This window comes from Pristiophorus japonicus, chromosome 13, assembly GCF_044704955.1.
Source record: "Pristiophorus japonicus isolate sPriJap1 chromosome 13, sPriJap1.hap1, whole genome shotgun sequence".
NCBI lineage: Eukaryota > Metazoa > Chordata > Chondrichthyes > Pristiophoridae > Pristiophorus > Pristiophorus japonicus.
The window spans coordinates 60679785-60685900 of NC_091989.1; the positions used below are offsets into that span (position 1 = coordinate 60679785).

At 48.4% G+C, this 6116-nt stretch overlaps 1 pseudogene; it reads right to left on the reverse strand.

Moving 5' to 3' along the window:
* Positions 1-1503: 1503 nt before the first annotated feature.
* On the reverse strand, positions 1504-1683 carry LOC139279086 (U2 spliceosomal RNA; annotated as a pseudogene).
* Between the last annotated feature and the right edge of the window lie 4433 nt (positions 1684-6116).

Sequence of the window (6116 nt, forward strand, 5' to 3'; positions counted from 1 at the left end):
TTGTCTCGTTTGACTACAAACACCCTACTCCCTTCTTTAGCTATCACCATGCCCGCGATCCACTTGGGACCATGTCCATAGTTTAGCACATGCACAGGGTCATTCAGATCAATTTCCCGTGACACAGTGGCGCGACCATCGTTTACATTTTGTTGCTGTCGCCTGCTCTCTACCTGATCATGCAGGTTGGGATGGACCAGTGAGAGTCTGGTTTTAAGTGTCCTTTTCATGAGTAGCTCAACCGGGGGCACCCCTGTGAGCGAGTGGGGTCTCGTGCGGTAGCTGAGCAGTACTCGGGACAGGCGGGTTTGGAGTGAGCCTTCTGTGACTCGTTTAAGGCTCTGTTTGATTTTTGTACTGCCCGCTCTGCCTACCCATTGGAGGCTGGTTTAAACGGGACCAAGGTGACATGTTAGATCCCATTGCGGGTCATGAATTCTTTAAATTCGGCACTGGTGAAACATGGCCCGTTGTCACTGGCCAGTATGTCAGGTGGCAAACATGGCCCTCAGGCTTTCAATGGTGGCGGTGGCGGTGCTTCCCGACATTATTTCACATTCAATCCATTTTGAAAAAGCATCCACCACCAGGATCATTTTACCGAGAAACGGGCCCGCATAGTTGACATGGATCCTCGACCATGGTCTGGAGGGCCAGGACCACAAACTTAGTGGTGCCTCTCTGGGCGCATTGCTCAACTGAGCACACGCGGCATTGCCGTACACAGGACTCTAAGTCAGAGTTAATACCGGGCCACCACACGTGGGATCTGGCTATCGCTTTCATCATTACTATACCCGGGTGTGTGCTGTGGAGATCCGAGATGAACGTCTCCCTGCCCTTTTTGGGAAGCACTACGTGGTTACCCCACAGCAGACAGTCTGCCTGAATGGACAGCTCGTCCTTTCGCCGCTGGAATGGCTTGATTAGCTCTTGCATTTCAACAGGGATGCTAGCCCAGCTCCCATGCAGTACACAGTTTTTTACTAGGAACAGCAGAGGATCTTGGCTGGTCCAAGTCCTAATCTGGCGGGCCGTGATAGGTGACTTATCATTTTCAAACGCTTCCATGACCATCAACAAGTCTGCGGGCTGCGCCACCATCAACAAGTTTGCAGGCTGCGCCATTTCCACCCCCGTGGTGGGCAATGGTAGCTGACTGAGAGCATCCGCACAGTTCTCGGTGCCTGGCCTGTGGCGGATGGTATAGTTAAACGCTGATAGCGCGAGTGCCCACCTTTGTATGCGAGCTGAGGCATTCATATTTATCCCCTTGTTTTCAGCGAACAAGGATATGAGGGGCTTGTGATCGGTTTCCAGCTCAAATTTGAGGCCAAACAGGTACTGATGCATTTTCTTTACCCCGAACACACATGCTAATGCCTCTTTCTCAATCATGCTGTTTTTTTAATTTTTTTTTATGTCCAATTTCTTTCCAGATCAACTAACGCCAAAGATCACTTTGCGCCAATATATTTGAGCTTAGGCCAAATGGCCGAGAGGCGAATTTGCACCGTTCCTTGAAACATTGCAATACCAGGTCGGTGCATGGAGTGGACGGGGCAAGCCCCTGTTCCAGCTCCCTGTCCAAAAAACAATTTAATATCAGGTCCCCATAGGGGATATTAAACTGATAAGAACAGATACTACCCCTCTCGACCTTAGACAAGCTCCTGGAGGCATAGGCAACAGGTTGCAACTTCCCCGCAACGTTAGCTTGTTGTAATACACACCTGACTCCATATGACGACGCATCACATGCTGGCACAAGTCTTTTACACAGATTATACAATACAAGCAGCTTGTTGGAGCATAAAATGTTTCTGGCTTTCTCAAAAGCAATTACTTGTTTTTATTCCCCATGCCCAGTTCTCACCTTTACGCAATAACACACCAAAGAGGGTGCTTAATCCCGGTAGGAAGTTACCAAAATAATTGAGGAGTCCCAGGAACGACCGCAGCTCCGTGATGTTCTGTGGCCTGGGTGCGTTCCTGATAGCCTCTGCCTTGGCGTCTGTGGGCCGAATGTCGTCCTCCGCGATCTTTCTCCCCAAAAACTCCACTTCTGATGCCATGAAGATGCATTTCGACCTCTTCAGCTGCAGCCCTACGCAATCCAGTCGCTGGAAGACCTCCTCCAGGTTTTGTAGGAGCTCAATGGTGTCCTGACCCGTGACCAATATGTCGTCCTGAAAAACCACCGTGCGTGGTGCCGACTTGAGTAGGTTCTCCATGTTTCTCTGGAAGATCGCTGCAGCCGACCAAATTCCAAACGGACATCTGTTGTAGATGAACAGTCCCTTGTGCGTGTTGATGCAGGTGAGGCCCTTCGAAGACTCCTCCAGCTCCTGCGTCATGTAGGCCGAAGTCAGGTTGAGCTTGCTGAACGTCTTGCCTCCTGCCAGCATCGCAAATAGGTCGTCTGTCTTTGGTAGCGGGTATTGGTCCTGTAGCGAGAAACGATTAATAGTTACTTTATAATCGCCGCAAATCCTGACCGTGCCATCACTTTTGAGTACTGGAACAATCGGGCTGGCCCACTCGTTGAATTCCACCGGGGAGATGATGCCCTCGCATTGCAGCCTGTCCAGCTCGATTTCCACTCTCTCCTCATCATGTGAGGTACCGCTCGCGCCTTGTGGTGAATGGGTCGTGCATTTGGGACCAAGTGGATCCACACCATCACCCCGGAAAAGTTTCCAATGCCTGGCTCAAAAAGGGAAGGAAATTTGTTAAGAACCTGGGTACATGAGGCCTCATCGACATGTGATAGCGCTCGGATGTCATCCCAGTTCCAGCGGATTTTGCCCAGCCAGCTCCTTCCAAGCAGTGTGGAGCCATCGCCCGGGACAATCCAGAGTGGCAGTTCATGCACCGTGCCCTCGTAGGTGACCTTGACCATGGCACGGACTAGGACAGTGATGAGCTCTTTGGTGTATGTTCTCAGTTTCGTGTGGATGGGGCTCAGGGCTGGTCTGAGTGCCTTGTTGCACCACAGTCTTTCAAACATCTTTTTACTCATGATGGATTGGCTAACCCCAGTGTCCAGTTCCATGGCTATGGGTAAGCCATTCAATTTTACATTTAGCATTATAGGTGGACATTTCGTCGAAAATGTGTGCATCCCGTGTACTTCAGCATGTGCCTCCTCTCTCGGAGGCTCGAAATTGCTTTGATCCACCATGTACTGATCTTCCTCTGCCACGTGGCGGCTAGCAGGTTTTGCAGAGCTTGCAGCTTGTCTGCAAGCTCGTTGGAGGTGCCCCATTGTTCCACAGCTCTTGCAAACATACCCTTTGAAGCGGCATGAATAGGCTGAATGGAAGCCTCCACAAAGCCAACAAGGTGTGAATTGCCTTGCATTCATCCTTTGCTGTGGACTCTGAGTCATCTGGGTCACCTGAGGCCTGCTGGCAGTTGCAGACTCGTGGTTTCTGCCCTGTACATTCCTGCTCGCAAACACCATTCCAGTTAATTTATGAACATTGCTAGCACTTGTGCGCTGAGAGATTTGTTTGGTGTTATCACTGGTGGACATAAACGCCTGTGCTATCGAAATGGCCTTACTGAGGGTCAGTGTCGCTACAGTCAAATGTTTTCGTAAGATGGTCTCGTGGCCAATGCCCAGTACAAAAAAGTCTCTGAGCATCTGTTTCAGGTAGCCATCAAACTCACATTATCCTGCAAGTCGCCTTAGCTCGGCGATGTAGCTCGCCACTTCCTGACCTTCAGATCGCTGGCATGTATAGAACCTTGCCATCAGCACGCTCTTCCTCGGGTTAAGATGCTCCCGAACCAGTGTACACAGCTCCTCATATGACTTATCTGTGGCTTTCACCGGAGCCAGAAGATTCTTCATGAGGCTGTAGGTCGGTGCTCCGCAGACCGTGAGGAGGATCGCTCTCCTTTTTGCAGCGCTTCCTTCTCCGTCCAGCTCGTTGGCCACAAAGTACTGGTCTAGCCGTTCAACATAGGCTTCCCAGTCCTCACCCTCTGAGAACTTCTCCAGGATGCCCACAGTTTGCTGCATCTTTGCGTTCGATTCATATACTCATCGCCAGTTAGTGTGTTCCTAACACAGATGAGACTGCACACAGGGAAGTTAAAGTAACAGTGACCTCAATCTTTATTAAGATACTCCAGAGTCAGGAACAGGCCTTAGGGGTCGGCTTATATACAGTGCTCCCAAGGGATGCTGGCATCCCTTGGGACTTCAGGGGATGCGCTCCCTGGTGGCAGAACATGGGAGTGCATGCTTTACAGATATACAACACCTTTCCTTGCTAGCCCTCCCCAAATGCATTACTTCACACTTCTCTGGATTGAATTCCATTTGTCACTGTTCTGCCCACCTGACCAGTTCATTAATATCTTCCTACAGTCTACAGCATTATCTACCACACAGCCAAATTTAATAGCATCTGCAAACTTTTTAATCATACCCCCTACATTCAAGTCTAAATCATTGATACATACCACAAAAAGCAAGGGACCTGGTACTGAGCCCTGCGAAACCCCACTGGAAACAGCTTTCCAGTCACAAAAACACCCATCAACCATTACCCTTTGCTTCCTGCCTCTGAGCCAATTTTGGATCCAACTTGCCACTTTACCCTGGATCCCATGGGCTTTAACTTTTGTGACCAGTCTGCCATGTGGGACCTTATCAAAAGCCTTGCTAAAATCCATATGCACTACATCTAATGCACTACCCTCATCAACCCTCCTTGTTAACTCCTCAAAAATTTCAATCAAGTTAACCAGACATGACCTTCTCTTGATTAATCCGTGTCTTTCTAAATGAAGATTTATCCTGCCCCTCTGAATTTTTTCGAATAATTTTTCCAGCACCAAGGTTCGGCTGACTGACTTGTAATTATTCATTCTATCCCTTTCTCCCTTTTTAAATAAGGGTACAACATCAGCAGTCCTCCAATCCTCCAGCACCACACCTGTAGGCAGAGAGAATTGGAAAATGATGGTCAAAACCTCTGTTATTTCCTCTTTTGCTTCTCTTAACAGCCTGGGATATATTTCATCTGGGCCTGAGGATTTATCCACTGTCAAAGCTGCTAAGCCCCTTACTACTTCCTCTCTCACTATGTTTATTTCATCTAATATTTCAAACTCCTCCTCCCTGATTGCCATCCTGAGGTGTGAAAACTAACCAGACTGTAATGCAAAATGTATGCAGCTTGTATGTATTGTTGACAGCAATATAAAACCACAAGAGGTAATCTAACAAAGTAAAAACATTTCTTGTCAATGAAGGGTTCCAGAGGAGTAGGGGAAAGGTAGCAAAGCTGGTCAGTACTAGGAGTTCTTGCCTGTAGTAGCAATGAGGGTTGGTGTTTGAGGGATGGGAGGTGACAGGGTGTTGACAGGATATTCCAGGGGTACAATAGAACTGAAGTGGATTGGTTTCTGAGTTGTCCAGGTAGAGATTGCCATGAAAGAAAGAAAGACTTGCATTTATATAGTGCCTTTCACAACCACCGGATGTCTCAAGGCACTTTACAGCCAATGAAGTACTGTTGGAGTGTAAAGACTGTTATAATGTGGGAAATGCAGCAGCCAATTTGTGCACAGCAAGCTCCCGCAAACAGCAATGTGATAATGACCAGATAATCTGTTTTTGTTATGTTGATTAAGGGATAAATATTGGCCAGGACACCGGAGATAACTCCCCTGCTCTTCTTCAAAATAGTGCCATGGGATCTTTTACATCCACCTGTGAGAGCAGACAGGGCCTGTCTGAAAGACAGCACTCGAGTGTTAGCCTGGGTTTTTGTGCTCAAGTTCCTGGAGTGGGACTTGAACCCACAACCTTCTGACTTAGGGGTGAGTGTGCTACCCACTGAGCCAATGCTGAAATGGTCCTAGAGTACAGAAGGAGCTTAGGTCTCTAATCATTTAGGTGGGCGTCTTGCAATTTGAGTGCTACGGAGGGTTGTCATACCTACCTGGCAATGATCATGGTGTTTTGGTTCCAATCTCCAGGACAGCATGGAGCCAGTTGCGAATCTAGGTGATCTGTTGCCAGTATACCTGCAGCCACCCTGCATTATATGGACAACACTGCCAAGGACAGTCAACGCCATGTTCTCCTTCAATTT